This window comes from Bubalus kerabau, chromosome 8 (genome assembly GCF_029407905.1).
Source record: "Bubalus kerabau isolate K-KA32 ecotype Philippines breed swamp buffalo chromosome 8, PCC_UOA_SB_1v2, whole genome shotgun sequence".
Lineage (NCBI taxonomy): Eukaryota > Metazoa > Chordata > Mammalia > Artiodactyla > Bovidae > Bubalus > Bubalus kerabau.
The window spans coordinates 86866786-86893973 of NC_073631.1; positions in this window are offsets into that span (position 1 = coordinate 86866786).

Here is a 27188-nt window from a genome sequence, read left to right on the forward strand (position 1 = left end):
AAACTATAGAATGGGAAAGACTAGAAATCTCTTCAAGAAAATTAGAGATACCAAGGGAATACATCATGCAAACATGGGCTCAGACAAGGACAGAAATAGTATGGACCTAACAGAAGCAGAAGACATTAAGAAGAGGTGGCAAGAATATATAGATAAACTGTAAAAAAGGTCTACAAGACCTAGATAGTCATGATGGTGTGATCACTCATCTAGAGCCAGACATCTTGGAATTTGAAGTCAAGTGGGTCTTAGAAAGTATCACTACGAACAAAGCTAGTGAAGGTGATGGAATTCCAGTGGAGCTATTTCAGATCTTGAAAGATGTTGCTGTTTTGCCAACAGATTTGTAAAACTCAGCAGTGGCCACAGAAATGGAAAAGGTCAGTTTTCATTCCAATCCCAAAGAAAGGCAATGCCAAAGAATGCTCAAACTACTGCACAATTGCACTCATCTCATACGCTAGTAAAGTAATGTTCAAAATTCTCCAAGGCAGACTTCAGCAATATGTGAACTGTGAACTTCCAGATGTTCAAGCTAGTTTTAGAAAAGGTAGAGGAACCAGAGATCAAATTGCCAACATTGGCTGGATCAGGGGAAAAGCAAGAGAGTTCCAGAAAAACATCTATCTCTGCTTTATTGACTATGCCAAAGCCTTTGACTGTGTGGATCACAATAAACTGTGGAAAATTCTGAAAGAGATGGGAATACCAGACCACCTGACCTGCCTCTTGAGAAACCTGTATGGAGGTCAGGAAGCAAGTTAGAACTGGCCATTAAACAACAGACTGCTTCCAAATAGGAAAAGGAGTACACCACTTTGAATTGTGGTTTGGAGAAGACACTTGAGAATCCCTTGGACTGCAAGGAGATCCAACCAGTCCATTCTGAAGGAGATCAGCCCTGGGAATTCTTTGGAAGGAATGATGCTAAAGCTGAAACTTCAGTTCTTTGGCCACCTCATGCGAAGAGTAGACTCATTGGAGAAGACTCTGATGCTGGGAGGGATTGGGGGCAAGAGGAGAAGGGGATGCCAGAGCATGAGATGGCTGGATGGCATCACTGACTCGATGGACGTAAATCTGAGTGAACTCTGGGAGTTGGTGATGGACAGGGAGGCCTGGCATGCTGCAATTCATGGGGTCGCAAAGAGTTGGATACGACTGAGCGACTGAACTGAACTGAAGGCTGTATATTGTCATTGTGATTATTTCATTTATATGCAGAGTACATCATGAGAAACGCTGGGCTGGAAGAAGTACAAGCTGGAATCAAGATTGCTGGGAGAAATATCAATAACCTCAGATATGCAGATGACACCACCCTTATGGCAGAAAGTGAAGAGGAACAAAAAAGCTTCTTGATGAAAGTGAAAGAGGAGACTGAAAAGTTGGCTTAAAGGTCAACATTCAGAAAACAAAGATCATGCCATCTGGTCCCATCACTTCATGGGAAATAGATGGGGAAACAGTGTCAGACTTTATTTTTTGGGGCTCCAAAATCACTGCAGATGATGATTGCAGCCATGAAATTAAAAGACGCTTACTTTGGAAGGAAAGTTATGACCAAACTAGATAGCATATTTAAAAAAGTAACATTACTTTGCCAACAAAGGTCCATCTATTCAAGGCTATGGTTTTTCCAGTAGTCATGTATGGATCTGAGAGTTGGACTATAAAGAAAGCTGATTGCTGAAGAATTCATCCTTTTGAACTGTGGTGGTGGAGAAAACTCTTGAGAGTTCCTTGGACTGCAAGGAGATCCAACCAGTCCATCCTAAAGATCAGTCCTGTGTGTTCATTGGAAGAACTGATGTTGAAGCTGAAACTCCAGTACTTTGGTCAGCTGATGTGAAGAGAGGACTTATTTGAAAAGCCCTGATGCTGGGAAAGATTGAAGTCAGGAGGAGAAGGGGACGATAGAGGATGGGATGGTTGGATGGCATCACCAACTCAATGAACATGGGTTTGGGTGGATTACGGATTTGGTCCTGATGGACAGGGAGGTTTGGCATGCTGTGGTTCATGGGGTTGCAAAGAGTTGGACAGGACACAACTGAGTGACTGAACTGAATGGAACTGTACTAAAATTTTCTAGATTACAAATGATTCATTGATATTCTAAATTTGATCATCTCTAGATTATGTGCTTGTGTGCTCAGTCTTATAGGAAGAACTTATATGAAGATTTTCTAAATTATATGTATTTATTGGTATTATAAATCTAATTATCCCTTGATTATTCCTGAAATATCTAGGGAGTGTTTATGTAATCCATTTGGGTGCTTTGAAATGCTTTAGCATCTTATTTATCCAAAAGATGGATACCCTCCACTTTCATAATAAATAGAATTTTGACACTGATTGAAAGATTTTGAGTAGCCTTTAAGAAGCTAAACAGAAAGCTAAAATTTTATGTAAAAAGTCCAGGTACTTTACAAATAAATGATCAAAGCCTATCATTAGATATACATTTTACAAATTCCCATGAAATTGGTTAGCTAACCTGTTCCCAACATATAACAGTTAATCAGAGTTAGTTGAAGACGTATTAATAGGAAGGTTTTAAAACAAACAAACAAACAAACAAAACACTTAGAAAAATAACAGCATATTGGCTTTGTTTAGCAAACTGGCAAACTGCTTCATTAGCCATAATTAGCATAATATTACAGAAAAGAAAAGTGATTATGAAGATTACCTGGGTTTTAGGGGAAATACATGCAAATACATGTATTCATGGATGTATTTTGTGTGCAAAACATTTTAAAAATGTCTTGTGTTTTAACTGTGTTAGAACTCTTGGCAAATTTAATTTGGAAACCTCTGGATTCCTGTATGATAGCAGATAGTAATGAATTGTTGTATATAACAGATGACTTAGCCTGCACAGATTTTGACTCTTAGCAAAACTAGACTTTCAGCAGAAGCATTATGAACAGAATGTCATAGAAAAAGAGAGGAAATTCTCTGAAATAATAGTGACATTTTCTTTCTAATGAGAAGCTTATCTAAGAGGGAATTATTATTATTATTTCGATTTTGTTTTTAACCATCAAAGTGAAAGTGAAAGTTGCTCAGTCATGTTTGACCCTTTGAAACCCCATGGACTATACAGTCCATGGCATTCTCCAGGCCAGAATAATTAAGTGGGTAGCCATTTCCTTCTCCAGGGGATCTTCCCAACCCAGTGACTGAATCCAGGTCTTCAGCTTGCAGGTGGGTACTTTACCGACTGAGCCACCAGGAAACCCCTTTAATCTTCAAACTTCTCTTAAAAGAAAGCAATTGTTCAGAGATGTTCATGACAATAAATTGGGCAACTTTGATGAAATAGCTAAATTCCTGAAATGAAATAATTTATCAAAGGTAACTCAAGAAAAAATAAATAACCCAAACAGTCCTTTTTCTCTTGAAGAAGTTGTACATGTAACTAAAAATCGTTACACAAAGAAAAATTCAGAAAATATGGCTTTACTGGTGAACACTACTAAACTTTGAAAGAACAAAAATCTAATTTCTACACAAGCTCTTCCTCAAAAGTGAAATCTGAGACATCATCCAATGTATTCTATGAGTTTAGCTTGATCCTGAAATCAAACAGATATTGCAAGGAAAAAACAATACAAAACAAAACTGTAGACCATATCTTTAATGAGCATAGATGCAGAAGTTCTAAATAAAATTTCAGTAAATATAATTCAAATTACATTATATAATAGTATGAGAAGCAAGATGAAAAGAAACTTAGCCATTATATCAAAGTTAGTATAACTTTTTAAATAAATGTAATTCATCATATTAACAAATGGCATGAGCAAAGTTTTGCATGATGGAAGTGTTCTGTATCATGACTGCATGACTGTATAACTTTGACAGAATTTATAGAATTGTAACCTTGAAAAAAATGACTTCTGCTATATGTGTATTATACCTCAATAAATTTAACTAAAAAGAGGTGAACTCAATATTTATAATGCATTAAAAAAAAGATTTTTCTAATACATATGCTTAGCTAGATAAGCATGTTTTGATATTTTACTGCAATGGTCTGTTGCTTCCTGATTCGCTGACCACAGAAAGTAATGACCGATGACAATTAATCAAACATTTTTCATGTTAAAGTACAAAACTGAACATAGTGTCCCCTGCCTTGATCTTCTTGCCCATATGGTAAAGGTACAATATTAGCACAGAAACCTAGTGTCCATCTGGACAGAGATACATTTATTGAATTATGTGAAACTTTCAAAATCATTTACCTCATTTATTGAATGAGATAAAACTTTCAAAATCAACCGTCTATTTGTACACTGTTTTTGTAAAAACCCAAAAGCCTGTAAATAAAACAACACATACATAAAAGGAGTAATCACAAAAAAAATGTGACATTCAGTTTCCATAGGTAAAAGCTTTTCAAAAACATATATTGTTAGTTGTCAAATGTAATATTTTGTTGTTTTAATACAGATATTCTTTATTATTTGTGCAATAATAGTTGATGTTTTTATTGATCATCAGGTCCAAAAGTTTCTTACCTATTTTTACATATGTCCCTTCAATTGATAATTCATGGTTGAGGTCAAACTAGGGTTTTACCGTTTTATTTTAAAGTGTTCATCACTTGTGATATTTGTGGATTACTGAATGCCAGTTAATAGAGAAGTAGATTAGTAAATGAAGTGTTTGTAGTTAGCTCTTAATTCCACATTACTTCCTCAAGCAGAAATACAAGATTTTGAAAAGCACAGACCTTGGAGCTTCATATAACAATGTTCAAAGCCTCTTTTTTTTTTATTTTTCCTTTTGTCAACTGTATGACTTTAGGCAGATCACTAAATTTGTGCTTCAACTTCCTCATTGGTGAAGAAGCAGTAGTAATACTGGCTTGTTGCTTGTTTTGAGGATTAAATGAGATCAGAGATAGTACAGCAGAATTATTACTTGTGTCATTAATAAAATTAGTATTATTATGGTATTTATCTTAAAAATACTTGTCTCACATGAATATCATTAGTGAGGGATGATGAACAGAATCCTCTGGGTAGTGTAGAAATAGGCCCTGAAAACAATATTTATTTTTCACTTTGTCTTGTGTGATGTAGCTTTAATATGCTGCCTATATAGCTATACCATATGTCTTGTCTCTGAACCATGTTGCAGGTTAGAGTGGGATCATGTGGACCAATTGAAAAAGAAAACCTTCAAGGGTTGTCATAGAACCCTTTTCTGTCTTTGCTGGCATTTTGTATGTTGGTTACTTTTAGAAAAGAAGAATTAAAAAGTTAGGTTTTCTAGTAAGAGCTTCTGTGATTTAGGAAGATAGAGTATTCTTTTTTTTTTTTTTTAACTTTACAATATTGTGTTGGTTTTGTCATACATGAACATCAATCTGCCACGGGTGTACACGTGTTCCCCATCCTGAACCCCCTCCCACCTCCCTCCCCATACCATCCCTCTGGGTCATCCCAGTGCACCAGCCCCAAGCATCCTGTATCATGCATCAAACCTGGACTGGCGATTCGTTTCATATATGATATTATAGAGTATTCTTTTTATGTTTGAATTTTATTTCCGATGAAATTAAAACTTTATTTGAATAAAGTCTGTATGTTCAATTATTAGAATCCAGAGTTCCAGATGATAGTCTCAGATGATTTATTTGAGTATAATTCCTACTTTGAGCTGTTTTTCCCTGAAATTAGATCAACAAACTAAAAAAAAAAAAATTACCTCATTTCTTTTAGCTCTAATATAGTATTAGAATATTTGAGTCTGAATGTTTTAAGAATTTAGTTTCATGCCATATTTATTCTATTTGATTTTTGATATTTTTAAATTTTATTTTAAAATAAAATTTATATATTTTGGTGTCAGTTCAGTTCAGTTCAGTCGCTCAGTCGTGTCCAACTCTGCGACCACATGGAGTGCAACACGCAAGGCCTCCCTGTCCCTCACCAATTCCCGAAGTTAACTCAAACTCATGTCCATTGAGTTGGTGATGCCATCCAAACATCTCATCCTCTATTGTCCCCCTCTCCTCCCGCCTTCAATCTTTCCCAGCATCAGGGTCTTTTCAAATGAGTCAGCTCTTCGCATCAGGTAGCCAAAATATTGGAATTTCAGCATCAGTTCTTCCAAATATTCAGGACTGATTTCCTTTAGCATGGACTGGTTGGATCGCCTTGAAGTCCAAGGTACTCTCAAGAGTCTTCTCCAACACCACAGTTCAAAAGCATCAGTTCTTCTGTGCTCAGCTTCCTTTATTGTCCAACTCTCACATCCATACATGACCACTGGAAAAACCATAGCCTTAACTAGACAGACCTTTGTTGGCAAAGTAGTGTCTCTGCTTTTTAATATACTGTCTAGGTTAATCTTAACTTTTCTTCCAAGGAGTAAGCATCTTTCAATTGCATGGCTGCAGTCACCATCTGTAGTGATTTTGGAGCCCCCAAAAATAAAGTTTATTTTGGTGTGGGGCATGATAATTTGATATAATATACATATTTAAATGATTACTACAGTAAAGTAATTAACATATTATCTAACATTTTATCAGTTTTTTGTGTGTAATGAGAATAAAATCTACTCTCAGTAAATTTCTAGCAGTCAGTACATATTCACTGTAGTCAATGTGCTATATATCTATAGAATTATTCATCCTACATAACTACAACTTTGTAACATTTGACTAATATCTCCCCATTTCTCCCATCTCTTTCCCCTGGTAACCACTGTTCTACTCTCTGCTTCTATGTATTTGACATTTTTAGCTTCTACATATAAGTGAGATCATGTAGTTTTTTTTCTTTCTCTATCTGGCTTATCTTATTTAGCATATATGCTACAGCTTCATCCTTGTATTGTGTATGGTAGGACCTCTTTTTTTAAGGCTGAATAATATAATATATGTGATATTTGTGATATATATATATGTATAAATTTCTTTTTGCATTTATGCATGAGTGGACACTTAGGTTGTTTCCATGTCTTGACGGTTGTGAGTAGTGCTGTGATGAACATGGGAGTGCAGTGTTCTCTTCAAGTTCTAGGTGACTTTAAGTTGTGAGCAGACCACTATCCTCTAAGCGCAGTTGGTGTTCTATAGGAATAGTATGTGATGACATTGAACAAATGCTTATGTATAACCTTTAGCTTTTTAAATGATATTAAACATCTGTGTTAATGTGATGTGTGTTTAACTGAGTATAAGAGTTATTGTGCACCACAGTAAGTAAACAAAGAGTAAGCATTTCACTCACGTTGATATAACCACTTCTGAGGTGAGACTGCCTCCTACCCCTCTACATGAAAGAATTTCATGTATATATATCTATGTCTCTATTTCTCTCTCTCTCTATCTGCCTCTGTCTCTCTCTCAAAAGACTGAAGGCTAAAGGAGAAGGCAGCAGAGGATGAGATGGTTAGGCAGCCCATGGGGTCGCAAAGACACAATTTAGTTGACTGGCAACATACAAAATTCCAGACACAACTTAGTTGACTGAATAATAACATAAACAACAACCCACTTAATTCTCCTATTTGAGATAGTTTAGATTTCCAATTGCTGGAGATTAAATTTTATTCTGTCTATATTAATGAATATATATTAGGAAAAAACCTAGAAAATTCTACCATTAAGGCTATTTTAGTATTTCAATTATTGGATTTAACAGTTATATTTTAATTTATAACAAAAGTTTTGAGGTTATGTAGTCTACCAAGTACACTAAGTCAAAATAAAAGTGAGAGTGTTAGTCTCTGTCGTGTCCCACTCTTTGTGACCACATGGACTGTAGCCCACCAGGCTTCTCTGTCCATGACATTCTCCAGGAAAGAGTACTGGAGTGGATAGACATTTGCTTCTCCAGGGGATCTTCCTGACACAGGGATCAAACCTGGGTCTCCTTCATTGCAAGAAGAGGAAGATTCTTTACTGTCTGAGCCAGGGAAGCACTAAGTCAGAAGTGAATATAAAACATCATAAGTTTGTAAGTAATAATTTAAAGAATCTATTAGCTCTGTATTAATTTCTTATGGCTACCCTAAAAATTAGCCCAAATTTGGGGTGATTAAGTCATCAGCTATTTATTCTTTCAACATTCTGGAGATTATCAATCCAAAATTAAGGTGCTATAAGGGTTATGGGAAATATTTTTCCTTGCCTCTTCCATTTCTGGTGACTTCAGTGATTCCTTGGCCTGTGGTAGCATAGCTCAAATCTCTGCTTCCATCTTCCTTTGGGCTTTTCCTCTATGCCTGTCTCTCCTCTTAGAAATATATTATCCCTCTTGGGCCCACCTTAATCCAGAATGACCTCATATTGAAATCAGCAATTTTATTATATCAGCAAAGTTTATTTTTCCAAATAAGATCATGTATATATTTTCCAGGGGATTTTTTTTTTTTTTTTGAAGAAGCGATGTGGTCATCATATAACCTACCACGCTTGTTTAAATGTTTGTTCTTCCTACCATATTCTACTTGAAAAGATAATCACTTTAGTTTTGCTCATCTTAATTATTTTTCCACTCAGTATACTTATAAACTAGTTTTATTCAAAATGTTCTAATCTTTCGTGTAAGCCTTGATATGAAACTTGGTGTCAATGTATCTGAAGTTCCTAATGTAGCAATTGTGCACCTACTGATTCTCACAGGAAGTAAAGACATGATTGAGTGCTGAGTGTTTTTGTAGAACATACAAGTACAAAAATGCAAAAGATTTAGTGGTTTGAACTTTATCTATAATTGACATAGTTGGAGAAATCAGCTCTACAAAGGTTTTGAACTCAGTTTTAAAATCATAACAATTTTAATGTAAAAAATATTTCCAAAACACCAAGGAGACAACTGAACATTAATCATAGAATAGTGGGATTTCAGTTCCTTGCTGAAACAAATCACATCTCTTCTCCTAGCTAGTCTATACATGAGTCACTGGGTTTTTCAATTTCTGAGTTAAAGAAACCTGCTTATGTTTTGTAGTCTGATTTTAAAAAATGTTAGACCCCTAAAAATCCTTCAAATATTTCCTCTGTCAAATTTCTGATATTTTTTAAATTATATATTGGTGGGCTTTGGAGATACTTGTTAAAATTTTGCCACCATAAAAGAAAAGAACTCCCACAAACGAAAAAATAAATATATGTTTCTGGAAAATGGTGAAGTGCTTTGTGATCCGTACATTGTGGGGACAAGATTTTCATGAAAATCAAGAGTGTTGGGAAAGAAAAAAATGCTTCCTAACTTTCAGTAGTTTTAAAGGTAAAATTCCAGATTCAGTAAGTTTAAGAAGTGTATTGTTGCTAAGATTAACATGGTGTTGGAAATTTTCAGTTTATCATAAGTATATTAAAATAATACCATTTTAATAATAGCAGTATTTTTATAGATTGTTAACTAGTATAATGAAAACACTATTCTTGGGGTTGACCTGAAGGAGATTTGAATCTTGTTTCTTTCATGATATCATGATTTTGGACAAGTTTCATATAAAATCCAAATTTCAGTTAACAATCTAAAAATAGAAGTATTACTCCTGTTTACCTAATGATTACCTAAGTTTCTTTGGAAAGATTAAGTTAAATAAGTTAATGTGGAATAAAACCAACTAACAGTGCTTGAAATATAGAACATTAATGATAAACCTCATTAAATTAGAATTTCAATATTTGCATATTGAGATTTCTACTTGGCTTGTTGGATTCAGATTTTATCAAAATTTAATAATTGCAAATATATAAATTAGTGATTAAATTGCACATTTTTTTATATCTTTTATTCAGTGGCAACATTTAAAACATAGTAAGATCGAGTTTAGAGTGATTAAACTCCTGAAATCAGACCATAGCAAGAGGAAAATTTTTTTATATGACAGAAGAGTCTGAATTAAGCTGCTCCTGTCACACACAGTGCTGTAGCTACTGCTTTGCTGTTCATAAAAAGGGAAACAGTATTTCTGCCACTGCTAGTTTAAGTAATAGAGCATTCCATAAAAGGGCACATATGTAGAAAGTTTTCTGTGTTTCGGATTGAGACCTTTTTGAGAAAATATTTAATTATAACGTGTTATTGTTCTCAAGCAAAGATTGTACATTTTTATTAATTCACAAAACCTGGAAATTATATTAATTTACCCTGAACGTTAATAACATAGGCAATTAGTGCAATGCTTTTAGTCATTGAAAGTTATTTACCTCTGTTTCCTTGGACCTACATCAATGATGTGACCTGTTTTGAAAGGAAGGCCATTATATTATGTCTTCTAACTTACTGTAACATAAAGCAGTTTTACCTAATATAATTATCTAAAATTTTATTAATTTTATATGTGGTCAGCACTTGCAGTTGTAAATGATTTAGAAGAAAACATGACATGACTCTGCCCTTAAGGAGCTTAAAATTTACTGGGGGTTTAGCAAGAAACTACTAGAACTTGTTATTTAAATTAGCTTAATCAAACATATTAGTTAATCACTATTTTTGGCCTTCAGGGAAAGTACAGATGAGTATGGATTGCAGTAGTTTTAAATGATTTGTCCTGACGGTTGGCAGAAGGTTGACTGGAGTTGGATGCTGAATGATGGTTAGGGTTTATATAGATAAGTAGGACAAAAAAGGTAAATTTAAGTCCCTGTGAGAGCCATCATGTTGATGATATTTTCTCAATGTAAGATGGAACACTCTTGCTAATGCAGATTTCTTGTTATGTGGGAATAATGACCTGTTTCATATGAAGAGACAAACTTAAATATAGATAAGAGTCATATAAGCATAAGGCAAGAGTACTGGAGTGGACTGCCATTGCCTTCTCCGAACTCTACAGGTACTGGGAGTCTATTGTAGGATTTAGAAATATTAAAAAATAAGTTAATAGATAAATACTTAGTTGTTGTAACACCATAGTTTGCATCCACTAAAGGATATAGGATTTAAGAATATGGAAGGCTACTGCAGTTTTCCAACCCTGGGATGATGAAAGTCCAAACTAGGAAAATGCAGCCAGAAATATAACATTGTATTTAAAAAAAAATAACATTTTTGAAGTAGGTAATACAGATAAAGATTAAATAGATCAAAAAACAAAGCAAGAACAAAAATTCAAAGTACCACAAGGCTGAATTAAGTGTTACCACAAATGAGAAGTTAGATGTCCTGGATTGCAGTACTGGATAGTTTCCAGTAAAGAATTAATGAATATTTTTTTAAATCGAATCTCCAGTAATGACTTAATTTTTGTAGAAGAAACAAATTATAATTTATATTTATCATCATTAATATCACCTCTCTGTCTTTACCCAACCTGTTGATTACTTTTTCTCTTGATATAGAAGAAATCTACATCAAGTGTAATACAGAGCACTGGCTAACACTAAAGATAATTGGAAGTTCTCAGTATCACAATTAATATGTATTCTTCATAGGGTGGGTTTAAGAATGAATAATTATAAAGTGACTACCACACAATATGGCATACAGTATAGTGGAGGATGGTGATTTAAATATTTATATTTATAAAAATATATTTTTGTCAATATGGAGTTTATTCAAATATTTATTATAGTTTTTGCTCTGTTCTGGAGAATGTCCATGGAGAATTCCATGGACTATATAGCTTGCCTTCCATTGGCCTGGAATTTCCTTCTTGATCAACCCCTGAGGTTCTTTCAAAATATAGCTAAATCTTCTTAATCCTTAAGACTGGATAAGACTTTGTTTCTTTCTGTTAAAACATTTTCCTCACCTACTTAAATTGGGCTCATATTCCAACAGTATCTTACACATCATTTTCTTTTCTTTTTTCCATTTTGTTGAAGTTATCATAGTTACAGGCTAAAAGGTCCAAACTCCACAAGGTCAAGAATTGTGTATGTCCTTTCCATGATTCTCTTCTCAGTACCTAATGCAGAAGTACCTATACCCAGTAACTATGGGGTAAGGATTTGTTGAATTGGCTGTTTGACTAAAGGAACTGACAGCTTATGGTGAATGATGTAAGAAGAAGATTTAGCCTCAGGATCAGGGGCCAGGCTTGATCACTCAGAGATTTTGTGTGGTAGAAGTCTTATTACAGTGAAAAAGTACAGAGGAAAGCTTCTGACATAGACATCAAAATGGGGATGGAGAGTGCCCCCTTGCTAGTCTTATCAGGCCTTGTATATTTTACCAGACCCACTCCCACAACATACACCTTAAATTAACAAGATTAAAACTAACAAAACTAACAGCAGAAAGGTCTTACCAGACCTACTCCCACAACATAACTTAAAATAAGAGATTAGTCAAAAGATTTTTTTAAGAAGGAGAAACATGTCCATGAGCAAGATACATTGTTATTATATAATCATCACTACAGAACTTAAGTAAAAACATACCCTTGAGCAAGATGACAACACAAGAGAAGACTCTACACATGGACATCACCAGATGGTCAATACCAAAATCAGATTGATTATATTCTTTGCAGCCAAAGATGGAGAAGCTCTATACAGTCAGCAAAAACAAGACCAGGAGCTGACTGTGGCTCAGACCATGAACTCCTATTGCCAAATTCAAACTTAAATTGAAGAAAGTAGGGAAAACCACTAGACCATTCAGGAATGACCTAAATCAAATCCCTTATGATTATACAGTAGAAGCGAGAAATAGATTCAAGGAATTAGATCTGATAGAGTGCCTGAAGAACTATGGACAGAGGTTCCTGACATTGTAAAGGAGACAGGGATCAAGACCATCCCCAAGAAAAAGAAATGCAGTCTGGCAAAACCAATACAATATTGTAAAGTAATTAACCTCCAATTAAAATAAATTTATATTTAAAAAAAAGAAAAAGAAATGCAAAAAAGCAAAATGGCTGTCTGAGGAGGCCTTACAAATAGCTGTGAAAAAAAGAGAAGTGAAAGGCAAAGGAGAAAAGGAAAGATATACTTATGTGAATGCAGAGTTCCAAAGAATAGCAGGGAGAGATAAAAAAGCCTTCCTCAGTTATCAATGCAAACAAATAGAAGAAAACAATAGAATGGGAAAGACTAGAGATCTCTTCAAGAAAATTAGAGACACCAAGACAATATTTCATGCAAAGATGGTCACAATAAAGGACAAAAACGGTATGGACCTAATAGAAACAGAAGATATTAAGAAGAGGTGACAAGAATACACAGAAGAACTATACAAAAAAACCTTTTCACGATGTGTGTGATCACTCACCTAGAGCCAGACATCCTGGAAAGTGAAGTCAAGTGGGCCTTAGGAAGCGTCACTACAAACAAAGCTAGTGGAGGTGATGAAATTGCAGTTGAGCTATTTCAAATCCTAAAAGATGCTGCTGTGAAAGTGCTGTACTCAATATGCCAGCATATTTGAAAATGCAGCAGTGACCACAAAACTGGCAAATGTCAGTGTTCATTCCAATCCCCAAAAAGACAATGCTAAAGAGTGTTCAAACTACTACACAATTGCACTCATCTCACACGCTAGCAAAGTAATACTCAAATTCGCCAACCCAGGCTTCAACAATACATGAACTGTGAACTTCCAGATATTCAAGCTGAATTTATATATGGCAAAGGAGTCAGAGATCAAATTGCCAACATCTGTTGGATCATCGGAAAAGCAAGAGAATTCCAGAAAAACATCTATTTCTGCTTTATTGACTATGCCAAAGCCTTTGAATGTGTGGATCCCAACAAACTGTCGAAAATTCTCAAGAGATGGGAACACCAGACCACCTGACCTGCCTCTTGAGAAATCTGTATGGAGGTCAAGAAGCAACAGTTAGAACTGGACTTGGAACAAGAGACTGATTCCAAATAGGGAAAGGAGTACGTCAAGGCTGTATATTGTCATCCTGCTTATTTAACTTCTATGCAGGGTACATTATGAGCATGCTGAGCTGGATGAAGCACAAGTTGGAATCAAGATTCCGGAGAGAAATATCAATAACCTCAGATATGCAGATGACACCACACTTATGGCAGAAAGCAAAGAAGAACTAAAGAGCCCCTTGAGGAAAGTGAAAGAGGAGAGTGAAAAGTTGTCTTAAAAGTCAACATTCAGAAAACCAAGATGATGGCATCTGGTCCCATCTCTTCATGGCAAAGAAATGGGAAACAATGGAAACAGTGACAGACTTTATGTTTTGGGGGCTCCAAAATCACTGCAGATGGTGACTGAAGCCATGAAATTAAAAGACACTTACTACTTGGAAGAAAAGTTATGACCAACCTAGACAGCATATTAAAAAGCAGAGACATTACTTTGCCAACAAAATCCATCTAGTCAAAGCTATGGTTTTTCCAGTTGTCATGTATGGATGTGAGAGCTGGACTATAAAGAAAGGTGAGCACCAAAGAAGTGTTGCTTTTGAACTGTGGTGTTGAAGAAGACTCTTGAGAGTTCCTTGGACTGCATGGAGATCCAACCAGTCCATCCTAAAGGAAATCAGTCCTCAGTATTCTTTGGAAGGACTGATGTTGAAGCTGAAACTCCAAAGCTTTGGCCACCTGATGCAAAGAACTGACTCATTGGAAAAGACCCTGATGCTGGCAAAGATTTATGGCAGGAGGAGAAGAGGAAGACAGAGGATGAAATGGTTGGACAGCATCACTAACATGTTGGAAATGAGTCTGAGCAAGCTTTGGGAGTTGGTGATGACAGGGAAGCCTGGCATGCTGCAGTCCATGGGGTTGCAAATAGTTGGACATGACTGAGTGACTGAACTGAACTAATAATTTAAGTGCAACATTTCAATATTAATTGGTATTTATGTATTTTTTTAGTTATTCTTTACTGATTGCTCTAGTGATTACAATGTGTATCTTGATTTATCACAATCCACTTCAAATTAATACTGAGTTAGTTCTGGTGAAATGAAACAGATTTATTTCAATTATTATAACAACAATGGAGTTCAAAGTAGATTACATATCTATATAACATAAATTATTTTGATAATGGTAATTATTGCCTATTAATGGTTATTAAAAAAAGAAACACTAAGTATTGTTACATATAAATATTGCTTAATACAATCTTATATGGTATTTATTATAGTCACAATATTGTATGATAAAGTTATCACCCAGTAAACTATATTGCCCCACTATGTAGTCACTTTTCATTCCCCTTATTCCTATCCCTGGTAACCTTATATGCTTTCTATCACTAGAAATTTGTATTCTGGATATATCATATTAGATAAATCAATACAATATGTGACCTTTCCTATGTGGTTTCTTTCAGTTAGCATAATGTTTTCAAGGCTATTCAAGTGGTAGTGTTTATTAGTATTTTAATTTTTTGTGACTCAATAATATCCCATTAATTAATTGCAGTTTTTTTTAATCCATTCATCCATTGATTATGTTTCTGTGTGAATCTGTTTAATTTTATTTGAGTGGAATTTGCTGAGATACTTGGATGGGTAGCTTTGTGTGTTTTATCCAGTTTTGTACACTTCTGGATTATATTTCCTTAGATAGATTTACCTGCTCAATAAGTTTTTTGATAATAGGACTAATTCATGGAACTTCCTCCTTCAGCATTTCCCATGGACCACTCTGTCTTCTGTTGATGTTAAGATTTTTTTCTCAACTTTGTCTTTCATCAGTTTGAGAATTTGTGTCTAGATATTGATCTCTTTGTAAAATTCTACCTGGAGTTCACTTAGTTTCTTGAAATGATGGCTTAATGTTTTGGAGCTAATTTCAAGTTTTGGGCATTGTTTCTTAAAATATTTTTTCCTTTTTTTTTTTTTAATATTCTCCTTCAGGGACTTCTCTTAAAATTTTGTTGATAGAGTAGACAAACTGTGTCACTCTATATTTTCTTCTCGTTAATTAGTGACTGTTTAATTTCAATTTCAGTTCTTTTCAACTCTGGACTTTCAATTTGATTTTTTTTGTTTTCACAGTTTCAGCTTTTCTATTGAGATTCTCTGTTTGTTGAGACATTGTCATCATATTTCCTTTTATTTGTTTAAAGTCAATTTCCTTTAATAAATGAATGTACTGTAAAGATAACACACACACATACTCCAATATCTTATCCCAACCACAATTTCTATTAACTGATTTGTTCCTGAATAGAGGTCACACTTTTCTATCTCTTTGCATATCACAATTATTTTCTGTTATTGCAAATGGAAATTATACATACAATATTATAGCAAAATTGAATTTTTAATTTTCGTGAGTCTTTCATTACTCCCTCTTTCTCTTTTTTATTTTTAGACTTAAACGGTTGGATCCTCCCCTCCCCTATTTCTATTTCACAGTTTCCAGCCCCTTATAGCTCTGCTTAAACACATTGAACCTGTAAGACTTCTACTCTCTGCCGATTAATCAGCATGGGTGTGCAAATACATTGAAGGTTTAGCCAATTGTGGAGTTTTCCTTGCCTTTTACTTTCAGTGGAGATATCTCTCTCCCTTCATATGTACATATTTCCCAGTCATCAGGGAAATTATGGAATGTGTGCCACGGGTTTTCTGATGTTTTCTTTCAAGAATCTTCATGTGCAGTTTTTTTTCAGGGGGTCATTGAACACCCCATCTTGGACTGAAAACTGGACCTAGCAGATGTTAAGATTTTCCCAATTATTTCCTCCTCATTTTGCTTCCTTTACTGACACTCTCTCCACTGGTTTACATCCCTTGCCTAAAACAAAGTCCATCCACTCCGGCAACAATGTTACTAGCTTTCCTATTCTTCTGGTAAAATCATTCTCAAGAAATGAATTGGGAGGATGGCAACTTGAAAAAAGGCCACACATTTTCTCTGTCACCATGCAAAGCTATGTCAGTTTTTATGAGTAAATGCTCCTTGATCTCCTGTTTTCATTTGATCGACTTCTAAAGCCCACAAAATAGTTTTAATCACAATATCGAGCAGTTTTATCCTATTTAGGGAGAGGATTAGTCACTTTTTCATACTACTCTCACCAGACGTCTATAGCAGCCTCTATGTTCCAGATCTTTTACTGAGGGAAGATTTACTTATTTATTTACTTTTATGGAGAAGGAAATGGCAACCCACTCCAGTACTCTTGCCTGGAAAATCCCATGGGTGGAGGAGCCTGGTGGGCTACAGTCCATGGGGTGGCTGAGGGTCGGACGTGACTGAGCGACTTCACTTTCACTTTTCACTTTCAAGCATTGGAGAAGGAAATGGCAACCCACTCCAGTACTCTTGCCTGGAAAATCCCATGGGCGGAGGAGCCTGGTGGGCTGCAGTCCATGGGGTCGCTGAGGGTTGGACATGACTGAGCGACTTCTCTTTTCACAGAATAGAAATAACAGTAAAGAGTTTATTGATAAAGGAAGAAGTGCTGAGATCAGAACAGAAATTAAGCTGGAGGTAATCTTGATTTTTCCAGGGAGAAATCAAAGTACATTCATAAAAATTATATCTCCATTAACATCTTTATCACATGGAATTAACCCATGGGAAGGAAAGAGTGGGGGTTAGCAGACTGGATTTCTTTTAGCTATAATGTATTTGGGGAATCCAAATGGCTTAATTAATCTCTGGGCCTCAAGATTCTCATCACTAATACAATGAGTTTGTAATAATACATGGTTTGGCAGTTGTCTCCAATGCCTGCCTATACAGATGCTGCACTAGAGCCAATTTTAATACAGAATTTGTTAGGTCTCCTCTCTGAATTCCTGATTAAGTGGTAGAAGATGGGAAATAGAGTATTTTTAATAAGCTTTAATATAAATTTGAAATTTAAATAAATGCAAAAATACAGTTAAGTAAATGCAAAAATGCACTGTTCTGTCTCTACTCCCACTAGTTTTTTTTGTTTTTTACTCTTCCTCTGGCATATATATCAGGATCATAAGTGGATATTCTTCTCTTTTTTTTTTCACAATTATGCACCATATGTGTGGTGCTTCCTTGATGAACTGTACTTCCTTGAACTTAATAAAGCATGTCTCCTTTTTTCCTCCATTGATTATGGTACCTCATTCAGACACTGGCTATGGTTTATATAGGTATTAGCAGCTCAACCTAAAGTTTGTTTGCCTAGTGAAAATGCTGGCACAGCCCTCTCTGTAAGGATCAATAATACATGTGAAGCCAGAGAGGTCAGGGACAATCCTTGCATCAGTCATAACGTTGTCTTTTGACAACATCCTTAAGAAAGGATATTTGGGCTTTTGGTCTACCACAGACTTCTTCTTCTTTTTTTTATTTTTTAGAGTCCTAAACTGTAAGAAAAAAAAAATGGCATTACATAGGATTTAGGGGATATATAAAAATTTGCAATGCATTAGAACTGCCAGTAAAAGAAGCATAATGTGGCAAGCATGGGCGCTAAAATTAAATCTGTGAATGATGACAAATAAATATAGATCAAATTAGAAGAACTTATAGTCTTTATCACTTTTGCTTTCTGGTGTTTTCATATCATTGGAAGTCTAGGTGTCACATATCCATAGTTGCCAAAAATCACTGATCATGTCCCCTTGGCTTAGTTGCATATAGAAAGCTAGTGTGAAGTCAAGCAGTGAAGGATATAATTGATAAAAAATGCCTAGATAACATGAAATATCATGGACCAAATAGGTTTTTCATAATTATTCAAGTTTAATGTACATACTACTTTTACATCTTTTAGTGTTTTTTTTTTTTTCAGTAAAATGCCGTTTTGTGCTTCATGCATTTGTGAGTTTTGCAAAACAAAAAATCCTAACTTTCTATAAAGCATAGAAAAAGTGCCTTGCACAAAATCATAGGAAGGAAAATGAATGATATGCAGGGAAGACTCAGTTTGAGGCAATAACTGTGATCTCATTCGTAAAAGTAGAAACTCTTCAAATATTTTCTAGGTGATAGTCTCAGAAAACAATCAAGCAAACAAGTAGTTCAGGAGAGCTGGTAGGTACAATTTATCATAAAATGCCAAATGATCTGAAAAGCAGCTCAGTATCCTAAATCAATAACAAATGTGCATTTTTTCCCATCTATCACCTGATAATATTAGAGATGACAGCTTATTTGATGAGGGAATAGCATTCTGTGCATTTCATTATGAGATTTGCTGCTGGGTTTTATAAGAGTTCTTTTGAAAGAAAACTTTATCACCATTTCGTTAAAACTATTTCATCAGTCTGCTCACTTAAAAATGTATTTGTGCAATTCTTGGAAATGCTGAGTTTCACTCTTTTTTGTCTCAATAAGGCATAATATATCTCCCCTGATGTTGCTTTCTGACAAATCCTTACACACACTTAGCCTTTAGAGTAAAATCCAGCTCATTCATTTCTCATCTTGCCAGAACAAACAAGAGCACAGGAGTGTTGTGCATTTTGGGGTTACAGATTATGATTTAAAATGTGCTGATAGACCCAAATTCTTAAATTTAAATTAACCATCACATTTGAGAGCAATTTCCTGGCATTCTGTGTTCTTCAACTCAAGGGTTTTGTCCTGAGTTCATACTTCTACTCTGGCAAATGAGCAGTAATAGATACACTTTGGGTGAAATAAAGCAATAATAAACCAGGATTTACTTTTAAGCCAAAAATGTAGGCAAAATCACAATGTATAAATGAAGCAGTTGACTGATATAGTGAAAGTATGTGTATATGTAGATATATATGTACAGGCTTCCCAGGTGGCACTAGTAGTAAAGAAACCACCTGCCAATGCAGGAAACAGAGGAGACTTGGATTAGATTCCTGGGTTGGGAAGACCCCCAGGAGAAGGAAATGGCATCCCACTTCAGTATTCTTGCCTGGAGAATCCCATGGACAGAGGAGCCTGGAGGGCTACAGTCCATAGGGTTGCACAGAGTCAGAAACGACTTTAATGACTTAGCATGCATGTAGGAAAAGGAGTTCGTCAAGGCTGTATATTGTCACCCTGTTTATTTAAGTTATATGCAGAGTACATCATGAGAAATGCTGGACTGGAAGAAACACAAGCTGGAATCAAGATTGCCAGGGGAAATATCAATAACCTCAGATTAAAAAGCCTCTTGAGGAAAGTGAAAGTGGAGAGTGAAAAAGTTGGCTTAAAGCTCAACATTCAGAAAATGAAGATCATGGCATCTGGTCCCATCACTTCATGGGAAATAGATGGGAAACAGTGGAAACAGTGTCAGACTTTATTTTTCTGGGCTCCAAAATCACTGCAGATGGTGACTGCAGCCATGAAATTAAAAGATGCTTACTCCTTGGAAGGAAAGTTATGACCAACCTAGATCGCATATTTAAAAGCAGAGACATTACTTTGCCAACAAAGGTTCGTCTAGTCAAGGCTATGGTTTTTCCTGTGGTCATGTATGGATGTGAGAGTTGGACTGTGAAGAAGGCTGAGCACCGAAGAATTGATGCTTTTGAACTGTGGTGTTGGAGAAGACTCTTGAGAGTCCCTTGGACTGCAAGGAGTTCCAACCAGTTCATTCTAAAGGACATCAGCCCTGGGATTTCTTTGGAAGGAATGATGCTAAAGCTGAAACTCCAGTACTTTGACCACCTCATGCAAAGAGTTGACTCATTGGAAAAGACTCTGATGCTGGGAGGGATTGGGGGCAAGAGGAGAAGCGGACGACAGAGGATGAGATGGCTGGATGGCATCATTGACTCGATGGACGTGAGTCTGGGTGAACTCCGGGAGTTGGTGATGGACAGGGAGGCCTGGAGTGCTACGATTCATGGGGTCACAAGGAGTTGGACACAACTGAGCGACTGATCTGATCTGATCTGATATGTATATATGTATATGTATAATTATGTATATATGTATATATACAATACACACACACACACACACACACACATATATATAAAATGATATAAATCTATCTCTAGAATTAGGATTTTTTACTTAAAATTATGCAGTTTTGACTAATCTCAGGAAGGGCCTCAATGTAGGCTTCTCTCAGATCTGATGGGTCTAATGTACTTGCCTAGAGTGAAACTTTCTCCAGGTTGGGTGGGCATCTTGCTACCAATCAACTTCAGCTGCTACCAATCAACTTTCACTGGCAAGACACAGGCAAGGTGCACTAGAATTGGCCACTATATTCATCAAAAGTCATTTAAAAGAAACCTGAGCCTCAGTCAAATAACTGCTTCAGTTTTAATATTACTGTGTTCCTGGGCTTTTTTTTTTTTTTTTTTTTTTTTGGCCATCCTCTGACTAGATCCATTTCTCCTGTGTCCCTTTTAGCTGCTGACTGCTGCTTTGCCCTTTTGAACCCTCATATTATATACTTCAGTACATGTATCTCATTCTCCCTGACTGTGGACCACATGCCCTGCTCTGTACTCTAGTGACTGCCCCCTTAGTTTTGTTTGTCCATCTGCCTAATTTCTCCGCCAGTGAGAGCCCTCTGATAAATAAATAACCACCAACCTGCTGTTGCATTTTCTAATTGCCTTATCATCATTATTTATAAGGAAGCAAGTTTGTCTACACCAGATGTGCCATCCACTCTAGAGTGACTCTGTTGCCCACTGGTCGAAAGGTTGAAAGCAGTTAAAGTATCTGGCCTCTGATTAGTTCATCTCTTTCACTTTTGAGTGGGAAGTGGAGTTGGAGAGTGGGTAGAGAGTTACAAAGGTCACCTGGACTAAACTTCTTGTTAAATTGACCTTAAACAAACAAATGAAATGTAAACAAACTAATGAAATGTGCAAAAGAGAAAGAGACTGATCTCTGAAATGCTCTTAGTAGGATGTCCCTGGAGCAATATTTACATGAATCAGTATGGCTCCCTGGAGAAAGTCACTTACAACTGTCTTCAGTATAAAATGGAGATATTTTACATTCTAGTTTTTTGTGAAGTGATCCTGTGATCACTTGGAAACCTCATGTATTCTGCGACAGTTTTTTCTTCGCCAACACGAGAAGAAATTTTGAGCAACTCTTGACAGCTCCTCTCTATGTAGTTCTTTAATTTCTTGTGTCCTTGACATTATTTAGTAAACATTGACACTAGTTAAGAGCTCTGATCTATGTAAGTCTAATTTGACAATGTGATGTGTATTAGCTTGGGATTTGGGGCTCTAGTGTGGGAGTGCCTGGATATGAATGCTTGTTTCCCCAGTCTTTATCTATGGGCTTTGTATAAGCTATCTAACCTATCAATGATTAATTTTTCTATCCAATAAAATGGAGATTAGGAATAGTTTGTGTTTTGAATCAATGCATGCAAAATGGAGAACAGTTTCTTGTGCACAGTAAACTTGAATGTAATGTTAGACATTTTATTATGGTTTCGTTCAAAAACGACCACAATAATAACCAACATTCATCATATACTTAGGGTGCACCAGGAGCTTATTCAAGCAATTTAAAATAATTATTCTTTTCTAATTTTTACAATTAACCTGAATAATATAAATATTGAAAAGAATTTTCAGAAATGGAGATAAGGAGAATAAGACTAGAGTTTTCACTTTGTCCTTCTAAAGCATGTATAAGGCATAACCCCATGTTACTCCCTACCCCCAAATTGAATGTCACCAGGCCCTTGATACTCAAAATGTTATCTGAAGCATTGGCACCACCTGGGATCTTGTTAGAAATGCAGACTCTCCTACTCAATCAAAGACCTACTGATTCAGAATCTGCATTCTAACAAGATCCCTAGAGTGATGTATGCTGCTGCTAATTGCTTCGTCGTGTCTGACTTTGTGCGATCCCATAGATGGCAGCCCATTAGGCTCCCCCGTCCCTGGGATTCTCCAGGCAAGAACACTGGCATGGGTTTCCATTTCCTTCTCCAATGCATGAAAGTGAAAAGTGAAAGTGAAGTCCCTCAGTCGTGTCCGACTCTTTGCGACCCCATGGACTGCAGAGCACCAGGCTCCTCTGTCCATGGGGTTTTCCAGGCAAGAGTACTGGAGTGGGGTGCCATTGCCTTCTCCAGAGTGATGTATACAACTGTTCAAATTTGAGAACCCCATTTTAGCCAGTTTTAAATGTCTCTTTACCATGCTTTTTTTTCCCCAAGTATATTTGTAATGGTTTTTAAATAAATATATTTTAAATTGCTATAGATTTTCATGGAAACTTGTGATTAAATTTTCATCTATAATATGAGTCATTTCACTCATTTTCAGTGCCAGTGCCAAGGAAGAAGAATGTAAAACAGAAAATTAAGGTGAAGCTTTAAGCAGAAGAAAAAGTCCCTTAATTGAAATGACTTTTTCTCCTGATAGTTCTACCGTTCAAACCACATTAAAAAGAAGACAGCATTACATAGGATTTATGTTCATGAATAGTTTTCAATAGAAATAAGTCTGACATTTCCACAGTTTACAGTTTCTTTCACTTGTGTCCCTGTAAAATGACATCAGATATGAAACATAAGTACTTGAAAATTATCCAAAGTCACTGATTTTAGGGAGAGTAATTTAGCTCAAATTTTGATCCAATGTCTTTCTTGTTCTGTCCTTTGATTTATGAAAGATTTTGTAGAAGTTTTAGTATATACTTTTTATGGTTCAGATTTAATTGGAAAAAATTGTTCCACAGTATCCCTATTGATTTGAATACCTGGATTACCAAAAACATTTTTATTTCATAACAACACTAAACTTTCATGAACATGAAATCCATAACTGAAACAATTGCAGATATATTTGTAGCAATACATTTTTACTTTAAAACAGTACAATTCTGCAAAGCATTAAAACAGTAAATTAAGGGGGGAAATCTCTTTGATAACCCTTACCTTGTAAAATCAGTATGATAGCTAGTAATCAATCTTAATTCTCAATCTATTCTGGAACATTGAAAACATAGAACAGCTTTAGGGCTGTAGAAATAAATAAAAACAACCCAAAAGAGAAAAGAGGCTATTTATTCAGAACTTGCTATGGCATGGGTGTCTGCAACTGTCACTTGCATTTGTCAGAGACTCCAAGGCAGCCAGAAGGGTGGGAAAGCTCTACAAAGGAAACAAAACAAAACAAAAAAGTCTTCAGGTATGCTCTGATTGGATGTTATTGACATTGGGTAGCTGGAGGAGGGCAATGAGAATCACAACCTAGTATATAATGAATTTAGAAAGCAGATTGATTTCTAGTTGGTCTTGAGTTGGAAGCAGAGGCAGAAATTAGGGAAACTGGCAGTCACTGACTAAATCCTAATTGTCCTGGGCCAGTTACTGAAGAGGTTATGGTTTGGTTTCTTGAACTGGCTGATGCAGAGGTTGTAGGTCAGAGGTTTATTTTCCTATATTATCTGGCCATTGTCTCTGTATTCAGTTTTTCAGAACAGAATCCAAGTTGTTAACATAAAAGGACAATAATATCATACCTGCTGCTATTATATTAATATTTTAAAAAATAAATTTAATGTTCTAACTTGGTTTTAGGCTAGTTCTCTCAAATATTAGAAGTCATAAAATAATACAATGCACATTTGAATATTTTCATTTGTGTTTAGTGAAATATGAGAATTGTGAAACAAATAATAAGACAGTCCCTGTTGTTGAGGTCATTAGACAATTATTTCTGTATCTTTCGGAGTGCAGAATAAAGCAGCAGTGGGGACTTTAGGGAGGAAATTATTTTTTATGGTTCTAGTGACTGAATTTATAGTTATCACTAGTAAAGTAAAAAAGCATCAATGCAACCTTGAAAGCAGTTAAAGGACAATTGAGTTAGAAAGATGGGTCAGCATGTGTAGCAAGTTCTAGTCTAACCTATTAGACTAACTGGAGAAATGAAACAGAGAATTAATTTTAATTAATTATTGAAATTAATATTTAATTAATAATTAATGTTAAACATTTGAACATTTATGTACTCCAAGTAAAATCTTATTGGTCATTGAATATTAAAAATAATAAAATCTAGGTAAGTCATCATCAAAATTATGATAGATAATTTTGTGATAGATAAACATTCAGTACTTTTATCTGGATGCAAAAAAATCTATGATTTAAATATGATAGTGTCTTTTTAGAAATGGATTGTGGCAGCTAAAAATATGTTTTAACCAATTGATGGCTCAATGTGCTACTTTTAAAGGATAATAAATTTATGCTTCTTATGCATAATATATGTTTCACTTAACTGCTGTTTATATGTCTTACTTAACTGCTGTTAGGAATACCATCAGAAAATGTATATATTATCAACATGGCTTTCTAGCTTCCACCATTATTTAATTTCATGTGTTAATGTATTAATTAAAAATTATTAAACTGCCCTATGCATAGTCTGTTACCAAAGGAAAAACTCATAGTTATTTCATCTTCATTAGTATTAAGGTTTTGGCTACTAAATGTTAACAGCACCATAAACTAGACTATTTAGTTTATATACTTCTTAGTTATCAGTGAAACTCAATAAAGAATAGTATCATTTTCACTGAAACTTTTATTAGAGTTCTTCTCTAAAGAAGAATTATGAATCTATGACCAACTAGACAGCATATTAAAAAGCAGAGACATTACCAACAAAGGTGCATCTAGTCAAAGCTATGGTTTTTCCAGTAGTCATGTATGGATGTGAGAGTTGGACCATAAAGAAAGCTGAGCACCAAAGAATGGATGCTTTTGAACTGTGGTGTTGGAGAAGACTCTTGAGAGTCCCTTGGACTGCAAGGAGATCCAACCAGTCCATCCTAAAGGAGATCAGTCCTTGTATATTCATTGGAAGGACTGATGCTGAAGCTGAAACTCCAATATTTTGGCCACCTGATGCTAAGAACTGACTCATTGGAAAAGACCCTAATGTTGGGAAAGATTGAAGGCAGGAGGAGAAGGGGATGACAGAGGATAAAATGGTTGGATGCCATCACCGATGTGATGGACATGAGTTTGATTAGGCTCTGGGAGTCAGTGATGGACGGGAGGCCTGGCATGCTGCAGTCCATGGGGTCCCAAAGGTCGGACATGACTGAGGGACTGAACTAAGGTTCCACAAAATTTCCCCAGTTCCTACTTTGTTATTCTGAATTAACAGTTCCAGTAGGATTTTCCAAGTTCTTCCTTGGATGAAAATTTGTATTTGTTATAATGTTTGCTCATATAGGTAGTTAGTGAACTAGGCCAAGATTAATCAAAATTATTTGCAAAGTGGACAAGCTTAAAGTGTGCCTGAAAGAGATTTATATGTTAAGGAAGAGTAAACAATGCATTTGAACTGGGAAAAAAAATACAAGACAGATGCTTTCAAAAGGTTCAAAGAGTCATGCGTTAATGTGCTAGGCTGTTTTAATTTTATGCTCTCCAATTTATACATAATTTGCTTTTACTTTTAATTTGCTTTTGTTGTTGTTTGATTTTAATGATCTATTTTAAAATTTAACACTCAAAGAAATCTAGCAGTTGAGGATGAGCTCTTCCCTGATCCTAAACAAGGATCAGGGAAGATCCTTTCAGTTTGTCTCTTATACTCCTCTGCACACATCTCGAAACCCCCCAGCAAAGTGTCTCTTTTCCTAAAACCCTATTACTGCCTTGCTGATCATATCTCTGACAGCTCTTCTCTTTATTTCCCTGACTTTTCCCTTGACTATTTATTCACTGTGACCCCACCCACCTTCAAATCTAGCAAAGGCTCTACAGCTAATGCATCTGTAAAACAAAAAGCATTCTAGAAACTATCTGCTGCTCTGTTCTTAAAACCTAGCTTTTGGAGTTTAACTGCAATCATCCCCAAGAGTAATGTCCCTACCCAAATGCCTACTTTTGCCCTTAAGACACATGTAATACTTTCCTCTAAGTGAATTTTCTCGCTGGTTTCTAAAGGTATTCAGTTTTATTTGAATCCATACACATGCTACAAATCTCCCTTCCCTCAGCTTCAACTGTTAGATGTCTATTTTGAAATTATATTTTAAGGATCCCTTCAAAGTATATGTGTTTGACCATAATCTTAGGAATGCCAGTATAGGTGATGACATTTCTCAACATTAAAAAAGAACATTATAGAAATTGTTTTCATGTGAATTTCAAAGACAAAATAAAACCAATACAATATTGTAAAGTAATCAACCTCCAATTAAAATAAATTTATATTTAAAAAAAGAAAATGAAAAAAAAAAAAAGCAAAAGCAGCTTTGTTCTTTTTTTTTCCCACACATCTTCCTACTGTGCCCTTGCACATGACCATGGGATGGCTTTACCTACCTTCTTCACCTAATTCCTAGTCAAACTTTAAGACTTTCTTTGACGTCAATATTGGAAGAAGTCTTTAAGGACCAGCCTGAG